We start from the raw sequence: 23,733 nt of genomic DNA, 5'->3' as shown, positions 1-23,733 counted from the left end.
TTGGTGAACACCTGAGGGACTGTCGACAGTCTGCAAGACAGTATCCTTGTACTGGTAGCGGGTCGTTGACTACAATGAATCGGAGAAATCGCCTGTGGGCAGGGTATACTATTTATGAAAGTATGCATCTTGGTGGTCGAGGGCTGAGAACCAGTACCCCTGTTCCAGTGCTGGGATAAAAGTGGAGAGAGTAATCATCTTGAAATGTTGCATTTTGATGAACTTGTTTAGACTGTGAAGGTCCAGGATGGGTCACCAGCTGCTGGATTTCTTCTGAATCAGATAATAATGGGAGTAGAAACCCCGCCCCCTGTGTTAGAAAGCAATCGGTTCTATGGCTCCCAGTTGTAAAAGATTATGTATTTCTCCCCATGGAATGAGTTTATGAGAGGGGTCCCTGAAGAGGGATGGTGAGGGAGGATGGCAGGGCGGGATAGACAGGAAGAGGATGGAGTATCTTTCCTTGACTATCTCTGGAATCCACTAGGTGATTAGTCTCCATGATGGGAAAAACAGAAATACTCAGTTGCCAAACTGGTGGGTGTCAAAGATGGTTGGAATGACTGGAAAAGAGGGAGGCTTCTCAGAGCCTCGACCACACCTTTAAAACTGTTCCTTTGGTGGGTGTGGATGAGAAGTAGCTCCCTAAGGAGTGGGTTGCCTACGTTTCGAGGGAGGCCTTTGTTTTTGGCACTGGATGTCATAGTGTTGTTGAGGAGTATACTGCAGTGGGGGGAGATGGTACTTCCACGGATGTCTCTTTGGCACTGGTATGAAGAAGCCATGAGATCGGAGAGTAGCTTGGGAGTCTTTAAGGGAGTGCAGGAAATTGTCCACGTGCTCCGAGAATAGTTTTTGGCCCTCAAAGAGTAAGTCTTCCACAGTGGTTTGAACCTCCTTTGGAAAACCTGAGAGGTGGAGCCATGATGCACACATCATGACCACAGCCATTGTGATGGAGTGGGTGGCAGTATCTGCAAAGTCTAATGAGGCTTGTAGGTCTGTATGGGCTAGGAGATGTCTCTCTGATATTATGGTCTGAAATTCCTCTGTTGGCCTCCAGAAGGTCATGATGGAGCTCCTCCAACTCGGAGTAGTTTAAGTATTTGTATTTAACCATCAGAGCCTCGTAATTCAAAATTCAAACTTGGAGCATGGCTGATGAATAGGCATTGCATCCAAATATGTCTAATGTGTTTCCAATCTCTGTCTGGATGGCTAGAATGGGAATGGTATTGACGGCCTCTCTTGCACCGCATTGATCATCAGAGAATTTGGGATGGAGTGCGAGAATAGAAATTCTGCATCTTTCACCGGTACATGCTATTTTTTGTTGGCGCATTTGCAAGTCGGACGGATGGATGCTGGGATCTGCCAGAGCACTTTTGCAGCATCAAGAAGAGCCTCATTCATTGGTAATGCTATCTTATAAGAAGAGGATGTGTTCAGGATATCAAACATCTTATGCTGCTGGTTCTTGACTTCCTCCAAAGGAATATGCAGGGACTCTGTATTCTGCAGAATAACACTTGAAATGTCTCAAGTTGTCAGTAATTGAAGGGGGTGGAGGCATGATAGCCTCATCAGGGGAAGAGGAAATGAAATGTAATGTTGGTGAAACTTCCTCCTCCTGTTCTTCCTCCACAGTTGATACTGGCAGAGGTTTGGCCTCCAGAGAGTCAAAGAATGATGGAGAAAGGAGAGGTGTAAGTCTCAAGCTTTGCTCCATGGGACATTTCCCAAATTGTGTCCTGTACATGACTGAAGGGTCCCAATATGGTCAGCGTGGAGTAAGCGGAACATGTGGTTGCATCCATGGTGGTCTGTGCCATGACTGTGGACCAGATGTAAATTTGTGTGTAGTGATGATGAGTAAGTGGAACTTGTCTGGTAGAGGATGGTATGATACAGCCCTCCTCATCGGTGGGGAAGGGAGGTGCCATCTTCGGGGGAGAAAGAGAGGAGTGTTGTTGAGTCTGGCGAAAAAGGTGGAAGTGAGGGGAGGTCATGTCTAAGGAGAGGCAACTCAGTAGTGTCAGATACCAGCAGGTCTTTAGGGTATCTGAAGTTTTGTGGAGGGGGAAAAGACATCATTGGTGCTGGCCTATGACTCAGTGCTGAAGTGGGGGATGTGTTCCCCTGAAGAGTCAGTAGATGAAGCAAGAGACTTGGTTGATACTAATGAGTTGGATAGCGCCGACAACTTGATTGGTACTGACGGTTTCACTGGTGCCAAAAGTGTTGAAAAGGATTCCTGTATTGACAGTTTTGTCGGTGCTACAGCTCCTGAAGTCAGCCTGTCTCGGTCTCCAGAGCTGAGAGACAGTGCTGACGGCTGTAGGTCTGCCAAGTTAGGGTCTTTAGACCGTTTCTTTGTTCCGGTACTAGAGGTACTCGGACGGGCCCCTGAAGCTATGTCCCCGGTGAGAGGATGTTGAAGCAACTGACCTCGCAGGGGGTGGTGTTCTTGAGTCTGAGGAGGAAGCCTATTTTGTGTCATCAAAGCGAGAAAGGGACGACTTTCTTTTCAAGGGGCCCAGGAAATAAGGATCGGCAGATGACCTGGCAGAACGTGAGGTCTCACAGGGGAAGAGAAGATAGAAGAAAGGAGAAGGAGCAAGTACTAACTATACTACAGCTAACAGCTAGCAGCTAACAGGTAAGGCACGATCTACTGAGAAAACAGGATTGGCTCTTCTGCGGAGTCCATCCCAGACCAAAGGTGGTAGAGAAGGAAATGGGGGTGGTTGCACAGTGCTATATATACGTCCTGCTCACAGCACAAGAAGAGGGAAGTGAGCATGTGCAGTCTGATGGGCACTGCTGATGAAGATCTCTGATCCCAGGCTCAGGGGGCACTGTCTCACTTGAAGGGACTTCACTTGAAGAAGAATCTCTGGATTCCATCTGACCAAACTTACAGCACAGGCAGACATGATGACAAAAATAATACACTCAGATGCACTGCAGCCAATAATTATCATCTGATAAGGAAACAAAAATGTGCATTTGGTGTTGAACTACCATCGTTTTCTTCACGTCTGAGATTTCTAGCTTCAAGATGGTTTGATACAGACATCAGTAACAGCTAACTGAAACAATTCTAGCTTCAAAAGTATCAATCTGTATTTGAAGCAACTTTCTTCCATTCAGTCTGAAGAGAGTTTGGGCTTCAATTTTAAGATAATCTTCTTCCAGTTTTACATGAAAAGTAACTTATATTTTGTACCAGGGAAAACTTATTTCTTTACACAGGTGTTCATGTCTAGAGGGATTTCTGAAGATGGATGTTTAAATTCAAGATCACTTATAGAGAAGGTAATAGATTTTCACAAGATTTTTCTTTTCTTTTTTTTTTTTAAAGACCCCACAAATGTTAATTTAAATAGGTCTTGAACTGCATATGATTTTGATATTTGGGTATACAAAAAACACCCTGAAGTCTAATAAAATCTTGCCACATACAAATTATGCATACTGAAAGACTTTCAAAAATTTGAAAATGTTAAAATATGGTTTTAGGTAATTTTCCTAGTGGTTAAGCTCTGCAACCTAGGAAAAATGTCAAGCAATTCAATTTGCTATATATTAGTCAGGAAAAATGTCTACATGTAGTTTTCCATTTCCTCATAGCCAAGCCAAGAAGGAAATTACAGATAGAATAAGATGAATGAGAGCCAAAAGCTGTACTTTAGCTCTAGAGGTATTCAATGCCTTTTAGGGCTCATTACTTCAGGAAATACAAAAAACTGTCCAAGAGATACTTCTGGAAAATTAACAAACAGTGGTGATGGATCCAAAGAGAATCCCCACCCAGTCCTCCTTTGACTGCAACAATGATGAGTACAAACCAGGGAATTTTCAGGACTTCAGTGGGAGCAACTGAGGACCCAATGAGAGAGAGAAGGTGAGGACAACCACATAAAAAGGAGTTTCATTTTATTTCCAAAATACCTAAAGAATAAAATAAGAATGCTATTCTTTTAATGGAACTTATACTAACATTTTTTCTATTCATTTTTAACAGTCATATGGCTGGGCAGTGAGAATTAGAGATGATTTTTTTTTGAGAAAATAGATCTAATTGCTTTACCAACCTGTTATTGTAACTACCATTTTCAGAGTATTTAAAACAGGTGGGAGAGCAGTTAAATAAAAGCTGAACAATCATTACTTCACCCTTTTCTCCTTACCCAACTCTAGACAAATAATGAAGTGGGAATTTCCCTCTCTACAGGATCTAGGTTTTTGCTCTAATGCACAATAGAGACCTGCCAACATTTTGTACATTTTTTTAGATTGTACTATGTTATCTAAAATTGAAAATATATAGCCATTTATTATAGTATCACATCCTGGGAATTTCTATGGGTTTCTCTTTGACGATATACACTTTAAAAGGATGGACTACAGAAAACCATTTATGGATTTTTTTTCAAAATGAATGTATTTTCCCCATAATGGTGCTTGTCACTCAAGCTTATTTTCAACCCTAACAACTGCTTTTTCCCTAGTATGGATCGCTGGCCTCTTTCTTCACTTACTGCTTGATATAACAATCTTTTCATAAAAATAAAAAAAAATACAACTACAAAAGGGCAGTAAAAGGCTAATAAAAAGGGTAAAAGGGTAATAAAACATGTATTTGAAACACTCCAGAATAAGGACGTCTATTTTCTTGCAGAAATATAGCAAATCTCCCACCAGCTATCTTTAGGATTATGTAAATTCCATGCATGTTCCCACCTGCATTGAATTAAATTACTTAAAAATAAAAGGTAAGAACCATCCGCAAAATTACAGAGAAGAACAAGAAACCACATAATTCAGACAAATAAAAGCAAAAGCTGAATATTTTCAGCTTAATCATTTTTAGTGTTTTGGTTTCAAGAATTAAAAAATTATATAAAGACATAAAAATGGTACATACATTGTAAAGCAGCATGCATCACTACTGTAATTTCTTCTGTCTTTAAGATACTCAGTAAAAATATTGAACATTAAAACCCTAACTGCAAATGCATTTAGTTTAACCGAGTTTGGAAACTGCATCACTGACCCTCAAGGAACTTTAAAAAAAAAAAAATAATGCTAAAACAATAATTCAAACCTGATTTATTTATATAATACTAAGGAACAGAAACTTGAAACAGTCAAAGCTATTCAATAGCTAGCAGGTTACAGAAACTCCATGATGATCAACCCCACTGCGAGGCTTTTTGTTAACCTCATTCATCTTACCTGGCACTGGACTTTAACCTCCACTGAGTGCCTCCAAAAAGGATTAATAAGGAATTTGTTTCTTAAATCCTAAATGCAAATTATAATCTTCCTCCTTTGGTTTGCTGTAACGTAAGGCTGCATTCACACAACCCTGCTATCTGTTCTTAAAGCCTGCGTCTATCTTGCCCTCATAAGAAAAGCTTCTGCACCAGTGCAGAGAACATAGAGATTCTTAAAGTGATAGCTACAATTGGAATCCTTAAGTATTACCAGCACTACATATCTGCTGACATACATCAATTTGAGTTCAACTAGCTACAGTTAATGCTTCTTCCAAATTCTGTTTAGATATAATGCTTTGTCTCTATTCAAAAATGGCAGACACAAAAGATTCAGTGGCATATAAAGCAGTTTCCAAGACTGACTGTCAATGCCAAATTTCAAGGGAGCTGATAGAGGAATGCAGAAATTCTTTTCTGCATTATGTATTTCCGTGCTTCTCAGATCAAGTGGAAAGCCTCTAACCACTCTATCTCCCACTTTTTCTGCCCCACTTTAGCTGTAAGTAATCACCAAAAAAGGGAAGGGAGTTAACACTATATTCCTCCTGGCAAGCCTGAGCAGGAGAACATCAAAATAAACTACCACCCAATAAAAGTTAGAATTAGAGAAAGCTTTTAATGGGTAACCTCACTTAAAATACATTATGCTTAATATGCTTAATATGGAGGGTTTGAAAAAAACAATTTTTCTTGTTGGAAACAGAATTAAATCTCAGCCTAAACGTCTCAGCCACACCACATTTTGCAATACAAGTTTCTCAGCTTCTCCACTACAAAATAACTGGTTATTCCTCCCAAATGCAATAACTTGGTACATCACAAACCCATACTATTTAGTAAGCTCTTCATGAATGCGAACAACTTTCTGGTACAAGTGCTGGAGGAACCAACTACTGGCCGTGCTTCTCTTGACCAACTGTTCACAAACAGAGAAGAATTGGTTGGGGAAGTGCGTGGTAACCTAGACAGTAGTGACCATGAGATGGTAGAGATCAGGATCCTGACAAAAGGAAGAAAGGGGAACAGCAGAATAAGGACCCTGGACTTGAGAAAACCAGACTTTGACTCCCTCAGGGAGCTGATGGACAGGATCCCCTGGGAGCCTAATATAAGAGGGAAAGGAGTCCAAGGGGGCTGACTGTATTTTAAAGAAACCTCATTGAGGGCGCAGGAACAAACTATCTCAATGTGCAAATAGCAAATATGGTAGGTGCCCAGCTTGGCTTAACAAAGTCGTCTTTGGTGAGCTTAAACACAAAAAGGAAGCATATAAAAAGTGGAAGCTTGGTCAGATCACTAGGGAGCATTATAAAACTACTGCTCAAGCATGCAGGAGTGAAATCAGGAAGACTAAAGCACAACTGGAGTTGCAGCTAGCAAAGGACATGAAGGGTAACAAGAAGGGTTTCTACAGATATGTTAGTAACAAGAAGGTGGTCAGGGAAAGTGTGGGCGCCGTATTGAATAGGGGAGGCAACATAGAGACAGATGATGTGGAAAAAGCAGAAGTACCCAATGCCTTTTTTGCCTCTGTCCTCCCAGACAAGGTCAGCTCCCAGACTACTGCACTGGACAGCACAGAATGGGGAGGAGGTGAGCAGCCCTCAGTGATGAAAGAGCAGGTTCAGGACTACTTACAAAAGCTGGACATGTACAAGCCCATGGGGCTAGATGCAATGCATCTGAGGATGCTGAGGGAGTTGGCTGATGTGACTGTACAGCCACTGGCCATTACCTTTGAAAACTTGTGGCAATTGAGGGAGGTCCCGGACAATTGGAAAAATGCAAATACCCATCTTCAAAAAAGGGAAGAAGGAGGATCCAAGTCAGCCTCACCTCAGTCCCTGGAAAAATGATGGAGCAGGTCCTCAAGGAATCCATTCTGAAGCACTTGGAAAAGAGGAAGGTGATCAGGAACAGTCAACATGGATTCACCACGGGCAAATCATGCCTGACCAACCTAATTGCCTTCTATCATGAGATGACTGGCTCTGTGGATGTCCGAAAAGCTGTGCACTTGATATATCTTGACTTTAGCAAAGCTTTTGATATGGTCTCCCACAGTATTCTTTCTAAAGTTAAAGAAATATGGGTTGGACGAATAGACTATAAGGTTCACAGAAAGCTGCCTAGATCATTGGGCTCAATGGGTAGTGATCAATGGCTCAATATCTAGTTGGCAGACAGTAAAAAGCGGAGCGCCCCAAGGGGTCTGTCCTGGGGCCAGTTTTGTTCAATATCTTCATTAATGAACTGGAAGATGGACTGTATTGCAGCTCAGCAAGTTTGCAGATGACACTATGCTGGGGGCAGTGGTAGATAAACTGGAGGGTAAGGATAGGATACAGAGTAACTTAGACAAATTGGAGGATTGGGCCAAAAGAAATCTGATGAGGTTCAACAAGGAAAAGGACAGAGTTCTGCACTTAGGATGGAAGAATCCCATGCACTGCTACACACTGGGGACTGACCAGCTAGGCAACAGTTCGGCAGAAAAGGACCTGGGGATTACAGTGGACAAGAAGCTGGATACGAGTCAACAGTGTGCCCTTATTGTCAAGAAGAGTAATGGCATACTGGGCTGCATTAGTAGGATCATTGCCAGCAAATCAAGGTAAATGATTATTCCCCTCTATTTAGCACTGGCGAGGCCACATTTGAGTACTGTGTCCAGTTTTGGGCCCCCTACTACTGGAAGGATGTGGACAAATTGGAGAGAGTGCAACAGAGGGCAACAAAAATTATTAGGGGCTGGAGCACATGACTTATGAGGAGAGGCTGAGGGAACTAGGCTTGTTTAGTCTGCAGAAGAGTGAGGGGGGATTTGATAGTGGCCTACCTGAATGGGGTTCCAGGGAAGATGGAACTAGGCTGTTCTCAGTAGTGGCAGATGACAGAACAAGGAGCAATGGTCCCAAGTTGCAGTCGCGGAGGTCTAGGTTGGATATTAGGAAAAGCTTTTTCCCTAGGAGGATGGTGAAGCACTGGAATGTTTACCTAAGGAAGTGTTGGAATCTCCATCCTTAGAGATTTTTAAGACCTGGCTTGACAAAGCCCTGGCTGGGATGATTTAATTGGGGTTGGTTCTGCTTTGGCCGGGGGTTGAACTAGATGATCTCCTGAGGTCCCTTCCAACTCTAATTTTCCATGATTCTATGAATCTACTCTCCCTTCAAAATAAATTCCTGTTCTGACAGGCTACTTCTCAGAAGTCAGTTAAAGGAAACCTGATATGACAAACAACTACAGTCTTTTAAATAAATAAAGAAGACCTGCCATGTGACATGTCACATATTAGAGGCTGGGAATAAACTGATCAAAACACATTCCTATACTCTCCCTATTTTTAAATATTTATATTTATTATGCAGAAAAAAAAAAGCAGAAAAAAATCCCTACATTCAAAGAACTTTAAGGTTGTAAAGTCAAGAACTGCAAAGTTAGGAAATGCCAGAGTTAGGGTTCCCTGTGTTACCTTAATTCAGTCCATTTGTACATTTGCATTACGACAGAGTCTTTAATTACTTGATTCCATACTGGTTTTTCCACTGGCCTCATTCATTTTCTTTCTACTGGGTACTACAGATACCCAGTACTATACAAACTGCACTACAAACATATAGCTAAGCAGTGTTTATTATAACAGAGGTAAAAGACAATCAACATTGCAAAACCAAAATGTAATAGTCATTTAACTTTACAAAAGGATTTATTTATTAAAGAAGGGGCTTAATTTAAGAACTGGGAGAAGCTAACAATCTGAAATGCATACACTCACTAGCCAATCTATTGTCGACCTCTGCCCGCAGCCAGGCCTGCCGAAGAGGGGGAGCCTAGGGAACCAATTGCCCAGAGGCCTGGAGATTTAAAAGTGCCCGGGCAAATGAGAGGATAGAGATGAATTCTCCTCTCCCCCACCTCCCCTTACACCGAGGCCCCCCACCACTCCCCTGAGCTGAGCTTATTTATTATGCACTATGCATGTTCCTGGGCGGCCAAGGAGGTGGTATCTGCTACTCAGTTTCCTGTGTTCATCAGTAATCTCCCTGAGGAGTCCAAGGGAAGCTGAGTAGCAGATACAGCCTCCTCAGCCATCCAGGGACCTGCATGGCACATAAAGTAAAAACTTCTGGCAGAAGCCTAGTCAGACCTCTGCCATGCCTTTCTAGCAGGGCCACTGACTGTTCTGCACTGGCGCCCGGAATTGCTGTCGGTGGGCCTGCCCACAGCATACCATAATTACCCAAGGTAGACATATTGTTAAACACACTGGAAGCATTAACAGATACAGATAGGTAAAGATAATAGGCAATGGATTAATAAAAAGCCTTGATGATGTCACCCTCAGAAAAACAGTAGTATGTCTATGGTATACACTGTATGCCTATCAAAAACCCAAAAGGAACAAGTAGACATTCTGCATAAAAAATAGCTTTATTTTAGTTATCATGGATGCACAGTTTTCTGGTGCACAGTAATTATACAGCAAAATAAAACTATGAATCAGAGGTCTGACCGTATCCATAAATCATTTTTTTTTAAATCTCCTTTTCTTTTTGTTTTACATTTTATGTTAAATCTTACTGAGTTCATTAGAGAGAGGAAATGTTAAATAATTCTCAAAATTAAAGTGAATTTATATGTTTAACAGGCCCCGGTCACCGTTTTCGAAGTGGGAATTCAAGTTAGGCACCCGTTTCTATAATTAGGTACCTAAATAAAAATGCCCTGATTTTCAAAGATAAACACCCACAAATCTTGTTAAAAACCAAGGTGAGCTGAATGTACTCAACAAAAAACTAGCCACTTTTATCTAGGGGTCTAATTATGATATTAGGAGCCTCATTTTAGGTACCCAGATTTGAAAATTTCTGCTTTTATATTTAACAAGTTACAATAGAACTTATGGATGAAGGGACACCATCAGGTAAGTGTCTGACGTGTGTTTGCCTAACAAGATGCTTATATGGCCTTCATCCTCATTCATCATCATAACTCAGCACCGAAAAATCTTCAATATACTTATCCTAACATTCTCCCTATGAGGTAAGGAGATCACTAACCCAGGAACCTATCCCTGCAACAAACCCCATTGCCAGCTCTGCCCACACATCGACTCTAGTGACACCATCACAGGTCTTAACCACATCAGCCATACCATAAGGAGCTCATTCACCTGCACATCTACTAATATAATATATGCCATCATGCGCCAGCAATGCCCTTCTGCCATGTACATTGGCCAAACCGGACTGTCACTATGCAAAAGAATAAATGGACACAAATCAGACATAAAAAATGGTAACATCCATAAACCAGTCGGAGAGCACTTCAATCTCCCAGGACACTCTGTAGCTGATTTGAAAGTTGCTATACTTCTACAAAAAAAACTTCAAAAAAAGACTTCAAAGAGAAACTGAAGAATTGGAACTCATCTGCAAACTTGACACAATCACACTGGGTCTAAATAGGGACTTGGAATGGTTATCTCATTACAAGAAGTAATTGTCACTGTTCACACATTCTCACCTCCTAATCAATGGTTGTGAATAGGCCTCAACTACTCTAACTGAATGGACTTTGCTTATACCTAACTTCCCCATTGTTGTTCCTTACCCTGAGATGTATATATATACCTCCTATGTGATTTCTGTTCCTTACATCTGACGAAGTAGGTTACAGGCCACGAAAACTTATGCCTGCAGAAATTAAATTTGTTAGTCTTTAAAGTGCTACAGGACTCTTGTTGTTTTTATTCTATTAATAGTTACTTTTTGTTTGCGGTTCTTTAATCAATTATGTATGCACTTAATGGTAGTTCTGCCAAGCCCACATTTCTCCAGCTTACCTATCAGGATGTCATGTGGGACTTGCTGACCCTTGCGGTCCCTTCTAATTCTATGAAAGATCCTTCGTCTCTGAACTGTCTGGACTCTTACAGTGAAGTGTATCAGATGCAAAATGGAGATCCCCAGAGACAATATGGGTATCCCAAAAAGACTTTTGGGAAATTGGCAGTTTATTACATCACTGCCACCATTTGAATTACAAACTGTGACTCACCTTTTGTTATATTTTACCTGCTTTATCTTTTATCACAAAATTCAGTTTGTCTGGGTGGCAAAACAAGCTGGTGAGTCTAAGGGCACTGTCTGTGACTCCATGGTAAGACCGGTATACTGATCTAGGTCACATTTGCTACTGGCTTGGTGAAATCGAATTATAGAATGCACTACCAGCTAAGGGTATCTGCCCTGTTTCTGACAGTCTGCTCTAAGGTCAGCCCTCACAGTTCTGAGTCACTCCAAACAGCATGACAATGTTCCATCTGTTTTATGCATTCGTCTCATCAATTACCTCTTCCACTTCTGCAGGCAAGTCTTTCTGGTTGATTCCTTTCTACTATGGATCAAAACCTCTTGCACGTCTCTTGAACAGGAAATTTCTACCCCTGGAGGACCATCCATGTGCTAACCCTGGAGATACAGAGTTGTCATATTGGAGTGAAGACCCACCCCAAGTCCCAGGTTGGCAGGTCAGGTACGATTAGTAACTGAAGTGCAGGGTGAAACAAAAGTTAAATCAAGTATGGGAACCATATTTCTCCGGTCCAAGTTGACACACTTGTATGACTCTGACTCTGTCCTGATTAATATTGTTCAGGAGTGTGAGGAGCCATGGCATCAATAGATATAGGAAATTTCTGGACCAAGAAATGAGGAAGAAAATGATAATCTAAAACCCCTCTCGAACAGAATTTGATACTTCCGGTTGGAAGCAGTGGCAAAGAGGTCTACTTTCTGAAGAATTCCAAGTCTACCTTTTCTTTAGTTTATATTGAACACCTTTAAGGGCTATCCATAAAACTGATGAACTTCCTTAACTAAATTCCAATTAACAATTTTAAAGCTATGAATCCTATTTACAAAATAAGGCCACACTACTTATGTGCAGTTTTATATAGGCTTTTTAGTTGTGCCCGTGCTAGGATTATGCTTACAGCATTATTCTTGCAATTTGGCAGCTTTCCCAAATTACCATCAGTGTTCAAAGATGAAGCATATTCTGGTGGATTCTGAGTGTAGGCAACAGGTTTCTTCCTGCTGCTGCTGAAAATTAAATGTCTTAAGAACTAGCTAGCCTGAACACTGGAAACCCTCCAAGATTTAGATTCTTGACTGGAGATCAAAAGGTTTGTTTTTGAGCAGGCTATTAGTCAAAGACATTCTTGCATTTCTGAACAATTAGGATTTTTAGCTACAGTTCAGAAGCCCAAACAGTTTAGCTGTTTCTAACCACACCATGTCATGCAGAGGCTGTTTGGCTGCTTTTCTCAAACTATGTAACATTTCACAGATTGATTTTAGATCACTCTCCACTAAGAATGATTCTGTAACCATAAAAATGCATATAAAGTTGAAGAAAAATAACTCCTAATGCCATTTTGCAGACTGATCAATGGTATCCTTGTTTGTTCAATGGATTTCAAAACCATTCTAGAACAAGATTAAAGATGTTCTGCTAGCAATGCTATCAGAATGTATACCAATTCAATCCCCTTAAGCAACAACAAAAACTGTCCAGCAGTACCTACTCTGAAAGCACATATTTTGTACAAGTAAAATTTCAGCTTCCACTGCCAATACATAGGTAGGGGTTGTTAGCTAAAGTTATTCTGACTGGATATTTTCCCTGGCTTTATCACAAATTTTATCTTGTATTTCCACCAGACAAATGTGAAACTATCAGATCAGAGAATTTGGTACTAGCCAGAAAACAGCATGAAAACTAAGTATACATATTGACAAAGGACTTCAATTTTATTCAGACCTTGTAATTTTTTTTCCTTATTCCAAAAGATTCTTTTGCATTGTAGTTGAAAGGACCCAAGGAGTTCATGACCAAAATTACTTTTTTTTGTTTAATATGAGAGAACACTCTTAAAATACTTAAGTTATATCAAAACCAAGGCAATTAACCTCACCCCGACACTCTGTTGGTGTTTTAGAAGTATTGTTACACTAATGTGAACTTGCCAATTGGTTGGTAGGAACATGTTCGAGACAATACATTGAATTCATTGACAGTAAGTGCCCCCAAATATCACAGGGTGACTTCTCACACATCTGAGGATACATCAAAACAAAAACTGTTATACCTAAAGTCTCTCTGTGCGGGGTAAAATCATAGAATCCTAAAAGATTAGGGTTGGAAGGGACCTCAGAAAGTCATCTAGTCCAACCCCCTGCTCAAAGCAGGACCAACCCCGACTAAATCATCACACCCAGGGCTTTGTCAAGCCAGGCCTTAAAAACCTCGATTCCACCACCTTCCTAGGTAACCCATTCCAGTGCTTCACCACCCTCCTAGTGAAAAACTTTTTCAGAATATCCAACCTAGATCTCCCCCACAGCAACTTGAGACCATTGCTCCTAGTTCTGCCATCTGCCACCACTGAGAACAGCCTAGCTCCATCCTCTCCCTGGAATCCCCTTTCAGGTAGTTGAAGGCCACTATCAAATCCCCCTCACTCTTCTTTTCTGGAGACTAAAGAAGCTCAGGTCCCTCAGCGTCTCCTCACAAGTCATGTGCCCCAGCACCCTAATTATTTTTGTTGCCCTCCCCTGGACTCTCTCCAATTTGTCCTCATCCTTCCTGTAGTGGGGGGCCCAAAACTGGATATAATACTCCAAAGGTGGCCTCAACTGTGTGGAACTGGGTGGAATAATCACTTCCCTCGATCTGCTGGCAATGCTCCTACTACTGCAGCCCAATGTGCCGTTAGCCTTCTTGGCAGTAAGTGCACACTGTTGACTCATATCCAGCTTCTTGTCCATTATAACCCCAGGTCCTTTTCTGTAGAACTGCTGCCTAGCCAGTAGGTCCCCAGTTTGTAGCGGTACATGGGATTCTTCTGTCCTAAGTGCAGGACTCTGCACTTGTCCTTGTTGAACTTCATCAGATTTCTTTTAGCCAAATCCTCCAATTTGTCTAAGTCACTCTGTATCCTATCTCTACCCTCCAGCATATCTATCAATCCAAAATCAATCCAAAGTGTCCATTGTTTCCCAGGCTGTCTCAGGAGTTCTGTATTTTAAAATAAAGGCTCTCCTCTACTGAGGTTCACGCAGAAGATTCTCTTTCCTTAGGGCTTGTCTACACTTAAAATGTTAGAGCGCTCTCTACCCACAGAGTTAGGTCAGCTTAACTATGCCACTCGGGTGTGGACTTTTTCACACCCGAGTGACGTATGTATGCCAACTTAATTTTCTAGTGTAGACCAAGACTTAGTCTGATCTCTCCTCCATCAAACTGCCATGGCTTTCTAGCTTTCTTCATTTATGTTCGGAGGTGAGGCCTGGCAGATTCAGCTACATGTGCATGTCTCCCTTTAACCCTTCCGTCTGTTTCGACCTTCCTGCCAAGCTGACAGAGAAAACAAATTGAGCTGGTTAATCCAAATTCATGGCCTCAAGGGACCTAAAGGAGTTGTACAATTTATTACATTGCCATAATGAAGAAGTTTGCTCTAGCTAAAGTAAGAGAGTACTGTGGAGCCTCTCAAGTTTTCTTCTGCTAGTAAGTGAAGAGTGGCTTAGCCTGCAGGCTAGGGAGAGAAGCTTGTTGGAGAAGATTTGTTCAGGGTGATGTAACTTATTTCTGAGTGGTGCCACAGCCTGGGAGAAAAGTTTGTCAAGGACTGAGACATTACTTGAACAAGACCAGGGAATTTGTTAAAGATCAGAAAGTTTGTTGAGGCTGAAGGTCAATTAAGTTTTCATATATACACACACACACATACATACACACACACACATACATACATACACACACACACACGCTTGGCAAATTTAGATTTTTATTTCTAAATAATTTTGATGGATGGTATCAAAGTTTATTATTAAACTTTTTTATTTTATCTATTTAAAATTTTCACATTTGAGGGAAATGAAGGGGTGGTCAGACATTAATTATGTAATGGCAGTAGACATTGAGACTCAAAAATGTAAAGTTTTATAACCATTAACACACATTTTCAACATCACATGTCAAAATATACAAAGTAAATATCCTTCAAATCAAACCTTAAGTTCTCAAGCAGCATTTTTCTTACTTTGCCTATCTGTAAATTTCAATTATTCATGGAAATATTTTTTCAGATTGTATGTGTATGGTGAAATCAACATTTACTGATAAAAATAACAAAGGTTACTTACCAGTAACTGCCGTTCTTCGAGATGTGTTGCTCATGTCTATTCCACTATACGTGTGTGGATGCCTCCGTGCACAGCTACTGGAACTTTTTTCCCCTTAGCAGATCCCACAGGGCCGGCTTCGCTGCCCCTGGAGTCCCGCGTGCATGCCGCGGTATATGAGGCGCTGCCAGCCCTATGCCCCCTCAGTCCCTTCTTTCTGCCAAGTCTGGCAGCGGGGCGGGGGGTGGGGTTGTGGAGTGGACATGAGCAACACATCTCAAAGAACAGCAGTTACTGGTAAGTAACCTTGTTTTCTTTTTCAAGTGCTTGCTCATGTCTATTCCACTATAGGTGACTAACAAGCAGTACCTTGGAGGTGGGCCCGAGTTAGCGGTGAGCTGTCTGCAGCACAGCTCTGCTGAAGCCCGTGTTTTCCTGTGCTCTGTTGAGTGAGCTGTGATGGCGCCCGGAAGCGGCACCTTCACCTGCTCGTAGTCGAACTCAATGCAGGAAGTTATTCACAAGGAAAATGTGCCAGGCGGAGACCGGTGAACCTTTCATCCGGTCAGCTGCTGCAACGAAGAGCTGCATCGCTCTCCGCAACAGCCTCGTACATCTGATGTAGAAGCCAGGGCCCCTTTCACGTTTTTAATGAGTGCCACCTTGTCTTCTCCTCCGAACCATGTGGTTCGGGGAAAACATAGGGAGAATATATGTTGGTCACAATGAAACTGGGAAACCACCTTGGGCTGGAAGGCCTTGTGCGGCCTCAACTGAACCTTATCTTATAGACTATAGTATGAGGGGGGAGCTCCGAGGTCAGAGCCCTGATCCTGGAGACCTTCCTTAACAAGGTAAACACCCTCAGGAAGGCCACCTCCCAGAAGGCAGGAGTAGAGGACATGACCCCGTGGGTTCCCAGGGGAGGGGGAACCGTGGGCTGGGAAAGGATCAGGTCGATATCCCAGGGAGGTACCGGGTCGCAGACCTACAGATAGAGCCTCCCACACCCTTCAGGAACTGAACCGACATCAGACGGGAGAACCGCAATCCCCCTTCCAGCGACTAATGGAAGGCTGATACGGCTGCTAGGTGGGCCCTCAGGGAGGCCACAGTCAGTCCCTGGAGCTTTAACTGTGACAAGTATTTCCCGGATCACCTGCACTGGCGAGAGGCTGAGCAGAATACTCCGGGATTCCTCCCAGCAAGCAACGGCCACTTCCACTCAACCCGGTACATGACCTCGGTGGAGGGCTTCCTGCTATCCAGCAGGACTCCCTGAACTTGTTCTGAGTGGCTCGCTTGTCGTCTCTCGGCCACCAATCCACCACTCCCTGAGGTGTTGAGGGTCCATGTCTGGGCACCACAGGTGACCGTGATCCTGGGAGCTGGGATCGCACTGACTCAGAGGCTGCCGAGGCAGGCGATGGAGAAATCTAGCAGCATGATGAACCCATGCTAGCATGGCCAGGCCGGAACAATCGAGATGGCATCTCTTTAACCCTTCCTCATCTTTAGCAGGACTGTATGCAGGAGGGGAAAGGCAGGAAGTAAATATGAAGCTCTCTGACCACTACAGATGGACTGCGTTGGTGAGCACCCACGCCTCTTGACCACAGAGAGAGCAGCACTGTGAACACCTCATGCTCCAGTCTGATATGGACAGATTCCCCTTGGGGAAACCCCCTTCCAGACAGTTGTAGATGCCCTTTGTGGGAGCAGCGACCCATCGTGGTGAGGAAGAGCGACCCCTTGACGCGGTCTGCCTCGTCATTCATCACCCCCGGGAGGTGATCACGGCCAGGTCCTAAGGACCAACAGCTTCCCTTCATAAGGCTGATGAATGGGCTCCCCCCGCCTGTCGATGTGGTACATGGTCGCTGTACTGTCTGTCAGCACCTGTACTGCCCTGCCCTCGATAAAGTGGAGGAACATTCTGCAAGCCTTGCAAGTGTTTCGTGGATCTTTACATTAGTGTGCCGACACCTCTCCTCCCTTGGCCAGACGGTTTGTGAGCCAAGGTCAGCGCTGATATGGCACTTTACCCTCTGCCCGAGGTGGCCAATATCAGGGTAACTGAAGGAGCCTGTTCCATAAAAACAGAACACCCCTTTCACACATCCCAAGGAGTCGTTCAACAGTCTAGGGAAGCTAGGGCTTGCTGCTATTGTTTTTTGGGGGTTTTTTTTTTGGGGGGGGGGGGGGGGGAGAGTAGCCTCCCGGTGCCGAAGCTACCTGCTCAGACTGTATCCCGGGGCCGTGACTGAAGCAGCCTAAGCATCAGGCTAGCTAGCCTCACCACATAGGTCACAGGATGGCCTGCACCTATCAGCTGTCGGCAACGTTTGGCTGTTGTCGTAGGGCATTTGTGCAGGTGGGCTATCCTGAGGGATACTGCCTCACAGCACGGCTGGGGCAAGGAGGTCTGGTCTGGGAAGCAACCGGTCATGCCGGTGCATTCTGTAGGCTGCACCTGAGTTAGTGTGAACTTTTGTTTGTTTACCAGCAGGACCCCCCCCAGCCGCAAATGGCGCCTGACTGGCTCACACTGCTCTGAACTTGGGACCTGGACCTGCCTTGGGCGAATCTTGTACCGACTTTTGCCTCAAGCACACAGCTACCACTGCCAGATCTTCAGTAAACACCCTCGGGGCTGAGTAACAAGCCACGGGGTAAAGCCATAAAGCGTTAGAGGGAGCCAACCCCTACAAAGTGAAGGAAGCTTTGAAGATATGCGTCCCTGACATCCAGGGCGGCATACCAGGCTCCTGTATCCAATACAGGAGCTGGGGAGACCATGCAAGACTTGAATCCCTTGTTCAGTGTTTATGAGGCGACATAGGTCTGACACCATCCTTAAATCCCTTTTCAAGGGGACGAGGAAGTACCTCGAGTAGGAACTCTTCCACCATGCCCTGTGGGACCTTTCCCACTGTTCCGGGCTGAGGTGGCCTCAACCTCCTGGATGTGGAATTGCCACTGAGAGGGAGGAAGAGAGAGGTGTCGAGGGGGTGGAGGAAGGAGACGAAAGGGGGTCCTAGCTCACCAAACTAAATCAAGGACCCAACGGTCCAAAGGCATTCTGAGCCACACGAACGTGAAGGAGGGTATAGGCTAGGGCGCTGCCCTTGCCTGCACCATCAGAAAGGGCCTTTTCCGATTGCCCTATCGCCGAGAGGACTCTTACTGAGAGTCTAAGGAGCCACTCAGGGCGGATGGTATCTCCTAGACCCCCTGACTCTGTCCCATTGCCCATAGGTCGCAAAACGGCCGTGGCTGTCACTTCCGCTGCTGCTGTCCCTGGGGACCTGCCTGACACCTAAAGATCTGTGGCGTGTAGCAGCCCAGGGAACAGAGCATGGTCTTGGAGTCCTTCAGACCATACAGTTTCGCTTCTGTCCGAACCAAAGACAAGGCTGACTCATCCAAGGAAGGGCCCCGGATGGGCTGCTGGACCTTTTGGGACAGCCCAGGATTGCAGCCACTAACCTCTGGGCATGCCGATGGCAGGGGGTATGGCTCTGCCCACCGAATCAGCAGCAACTGAGGATGCCTAAAGCGCTGCTCTAGCTCTTGTGGTACCCTCTTCTGCAATGGTATACAGGTTCAGCATCTGCTGCCAGGCAGAGCCTCAGCAAAGCAGCTCACTGAGTCCCCCAAGGGCTCACCTTCTACTTGCTGGTAGTGCTATTGAATAAATTTTTCTCCAAATAAGTCTGGCTTGCAATCGCCCTTGTTCTCTGGAGTAGAGCCCGGCTGCCCTGCCTATCCCTGTGGTTGGCAGCAACCACCACCAGGAACCTGAAGAGGAGTGGTAAACAGTATTCAAACCCTTTGGCTGGGGTATAATACTCTTCTTGGCTCATTTAGGCCTCGGGCAACAGAGGAGGGGGTTTGCCATGAGACCCTCACTATGTTGAGAGCCCCTTTGTAGACTTGGAGGGCAACCACACTGTGGGGCCCACCAGTAGCCCACCAGATTGTCTGAGCCCCTTTTGCTCCTTCGTCTCCAGCTCCAAGGTGGAGGCCACCTCTTGAGCAGTTCCCAGTGCACCCTAGAATCAACCAGGGCTCGGAAGGTAGGTAGGGGGGGAAGCAGGGAGGGCTCTGCAGGCCGCAGCACCTCTTCCCGCCGACAGGTGGTTCCCACAGGAGTCCCTGCCCATGGGGCCGAGTCATTGTCTGAGGGCGAATGGTGGCCCTTTCCCTGTACCTGAGGCACTGACTGCATCCCCGAGGGCTTGACGGACTGTGGTCCTGTCCTCCCCACCTCCCCCCCACCGGGAAAGCCCCTAGGCCTCCATACAGCCATTGGGGTGACCATTGCCTCTGAGGCCATCCGCCTGGAGCTCTGACACCTTTCGTTGGTGGTGGATCCCCCCAGGTATTACATCCCCAAAGGGACACAGAGGCACCATCAAAAGACCACGGCTAGGGCTGCCCCAAAGGCTTTCACGCCGCAGTACCGTCACTTCAGAGAGCGTCCCCTTGACGTCAACGACCTCGACTACCAGATTCGTCGTGGGTGCCGCGGCCAGAGCAGGCATACGGACAACGCTCCGGCAAGCTGGGCTGACCCTAGCATCATCCTGGTACCGAGGACTTTGCGCTCTGCATGCATCTCAGTTCCAAGTCAAACTCCTGCGACCGGGCTGTGCCCAGCCTCAGTGCAAGGCGAACTCCTCGGTGCCGAGTCTGTCTCCGGTGACTAAGTTTGGCGCCGCCTCGGTGTGTGTGTGTGTATGGGGGGGGGGTGCGCGCGGGCGATTCCTCGGTGCCAAGGCTGTCTCCCGCATCTGGGCTTCCCTCGGTGTGGGGCGGGGTTGAACTCTTCGGTGCCGAAACTGTCTCCGGCATCCGGGTTTGCCTCGGTGCAGGGGGCAAACTCCTTGGTGCCAAGTCTATTTCCGGCATCTGGGTTCGGCACCACCCGGCGAATTCTTCGGTGTTGAGACTGTCTCCGGTGACCGGGATATCAGCGCCGCGTCATTGCGGGCAAACTCTGTTGCCGGAGCAGTGGGATGGACCTCACCCATGCCGGGCAGGCGACTTCGCTCTCTGATTCAATGCAGGTCGGTCCAGCCACCGCAACCTGGGATAACTTCTAGAGGAGCGTTTCTGCTGTACTCTAGGAAAATGGTCTGCAGGAGATCTTCCCCATACCAGGGATCTCCTGAGCCATTCAGGGGATCCCAACGTGGGCTTCTTCCATAACGCCAGCCCCTTCTCTCTCATGGAGGTATGGACTGCAGTGGCGTATGCAAGGCCAACAAGGCTCTTGCCGCCCGATGGCCACCGAGTCGATGGTGCCGGTAGGTGCCGAGGGGCTCCCCACTCCCCTGAGTCAGGGGAGGCTCCTTGGCTGGAGACGCTGGCTCAGGCAGCAGGTCTTCGTGATCCAACCTCTGTACAGATAGGTGCTCTACCCCGTCTGCTTCGACAGTGCGGGGGAGTATCCACGCTCCGAGTGCTGATTCCATCTATTCACGGTGCCGAGTCGGGTCAATGCCAACGGTGCCCTCTGCACCGATGGCATACTGGGTACCGCAGCGGAGCGGGTTGGCTCGGAGCCGGCTTGTGGGCTCCATGAGCCAAGCTTTCGGGCGGATTTTCTGGAGATCTGAAAGCCTTGCCCATCTGTTCTTCTCCTTATGAAGGGCTTCCACCCCCCATGCTTCAGGCAGTGGAGGTCACTTAGCGGGAAAGCCTTTCTGCCAAAAGCGCACGGCTTTCAGCCATGTCACCAGAGCATATCTGCTCCCGGTAAAGTCTCAAACTACCACTACAACAGTTATTAAGCTAGCTAGCTAACTAACACAAAAAAATCATTGCTTAAAGTTCAAAACACGGGGAACTAAGCATTTGCAATATAAGCGCAGGCAGTTCCAGTAACCGTCACGGGAGGAAAGAAGGAACTAAGGGGGCATAGGGCCGGCAGCGCCTCATATACTGCGGCACGTGCGTGGGACTTGAGGGGGTGCCGAAGCCGGTCCTACGGGATCTGCTAAGGGGAAAAAAGTTCTGGTAGCTGTGCACGGAGGCGTGCACACACCTATAGTGGAATGGACATAAGCAAGCATTCAAAGAAGAACTAATCATTCCAAGCCTATTTATATATACACTGATAAATGAATATAAAAGCCCCTAAGAAATATGCAGTTTAATATATTTCTAAAACAAAGACATAGCTACATCTCTGAATACATACTAGCTATGAGACACGATTCCCTTACAAAAGGAACAGGCAAGGCGACATTTCAGACATCTAGAGGAGCAGAGGGGTACAAAGTCAACATGATCCGGGAAATACAAAATGAATACTCAAACCTGTTCAAGTACTTGCAAAAATGGAGACACAAAAACTAAGTTGAAACTGTAATATCTAGTTCAGTGCATGAGAATTGTAATCTAGGTAGGATAAGCAAACTTATTTCATTAATTCCATTTTCTGTTTTTAATCTAATTATTTTTAATAAAATTACTGCTGTATGGGCAATTTCACACACATCGCTGGAGAAGGTAGAAACCCTGAACCTTTAAGGAGAGATGTTGAACGGTAAAGAGTTTCTAGAACCTATACCGCCTTAGTTTCACTCAAAGAGCCTCAGCAAGATATCCTATCCCAGTGAATTGTTGCATTAGGCTGCAGCAGGCAAATAAAAGGAAAGAAGGCCACCCAGGAGATTAAAGGTAGCAAAGGTGTTTGTCATAAGAGGATTTTCAATGCTGATCTGTGTCAGAGCACTCAATTAGACTGTAAAACAAATTCCTCTCTAGGAAGGCTCAAAGACACGCCACTCTTTTGCACAAGATGCTACCTGACATGCCTTGAGAAAGAATAATTTAGTTGGCCTTTAGAATAGACTTGTGGAATTGGCTGTACTCTGCCTTATACTTATGCAGGGCATGGTGTGTTGCCTTGGGTACTGATCCAATTGTTTCCCTTCATATAATCTTTGTGTGGCTGGAATCTGCATCCCCATCTTGCATGGTAGAAATGTAAAACAAGTGCAGTTTTTTTGGGTTTTTTTTGTTTTGTTTTGTTTTTTTTGCATTTCAGACTTAACTCCAACAACTTTTCATAGGTAATTGAAGCACTGTATTTTGATTTTATAAAGCTAGGGGTGTGGAAAACAATGTTGCAGGAAACTCTTGCTCCAACTTATTCCATGGTCATGATTTTTAAAGATAGAAGAACCTGAGTCATATTTTACAGTCTTCCTCTATTTGCAGGATGACAGCCAAAGTTGACAATACACTCTGCAAAATCCTCTCAATGAATAGTGCCACTTACTATGGATGGAATTGAAGAGTCTTCATTGTGATAACCACTGACACAACAAAGGGATTGTAACAGGTACGCAAACATTTCTGAGGTCAGCTGAAGGTCAACCTACCTCAACTCAACTGCACAAACTGAATTTTTTTTTTTAATGGGGTGATGCACTATCAATCAGTATGAACGAGAACATATATTTCAATTGCAATTACACCAAATACTAGCCATTATGTTTCGAGAGTATTTAACTCATTTCCTAGATGAACTATTTATTCTTTAAGTACAATAATTTAAAGTAACAGTGTACAAATTGTTTTCAAAAGGGCAGTAGTATACAGTTTCCTTTAAGTTTTATAACTGAAATGTCATAAGTAGGAAAAGCCAAAAGGGATATTTTTGATACCTCCCACCCTAAAAGTAAACAAGACCTGAATGACCTACAAAAAAGGCAAGTTTATAACAAATACAAATGGAAACTTTAGTACCATTTCTGTTAACACAAAAACTTGACATCCCCTGTGTTTAAAGTGTAATCTTCCAGAACAGTGGTTTCCAACCTGTGATCCATGGACCCATGGGGGTCCGTAGACCACATCTAAGGGGTCTGCGAAAAGTGACTATTGCCTTGTCTATACTACAAACTTAGGTCGATGTAAGGCAGTTTGTTGACCTAAATGTGTAAGTATCTACATTACAATATTCCCCTCGCCGATATAACTCACCCACTACACCAATCTAATAACTCCACCTCCACGAGAGGCGTAGCACTTAGGTGATGTAGTTAGATCAATGCATTGCTTACATCGTCTGTTACTGCCTTTAACAGTCAGAGCCCCGCCACCCCGGCTGTCAGCCCCGGGATGGTGGGACTCAAGCGGTCAGTGCCCTACAATGCCCCACTTAAGTCAATGCAAGCGCTCCTGGTGAGGACATGACTGTCAACAGGAGGAGGATAGTGTGAACGCAAAGTGCT

At 44.8% G+C, this 23,733-nt stretch overlaps 1 protein-coding gene and 1 long non-coding RNA gene across 8 annotated transcripts in view; one reads left to right on the top strand and one right to left on the bottom strand.

The window, feature by feature from the left end:
• EIF4G3 (eukaryotic translation initiation factor 4 gamma 3) overlaps window positions 1-23,733 on the bottom strand; it is a 401,491-nt gene that overhangs the window by 303,733 nt on the left and 74,025 nt on the right. The gene's annotated exons all lie outside the window — the stretch shown is intronic.
• Window positions 3,884-22,755, top strand: LOC137165652 (uncharacterized). Its single transcript, XR_010923448.1, has 3 exons — window positions 3,884-3,907; window positions 11,660-11,812; window positions 22,715-22,755. It is a non-coding gene; the product is annotated as an uncharacterized lncRNA (long non-coding RNA).

This window comes from Emydura macquarii, unplaced genomic scaffold (assembly GCF_026122565.2).
Source record: "Emydura macquarii macquarii isolate MOO-44397 ecotype Brisbane River unplaced genomic scaffold, CSIRO-AGI_Emac_v2 contig_2768, whole genome shotgun sequence".
NCBI lineage: Eukaryota > Metazoa > Chordata > Testudines > Chelidae > Emydura > Emydura macquarii.
The sequence above is the reverse complement of the archived record's forward strand: the minus strand, read 5'-3'. Positions and strand labels throughout refer to the sequence as shown.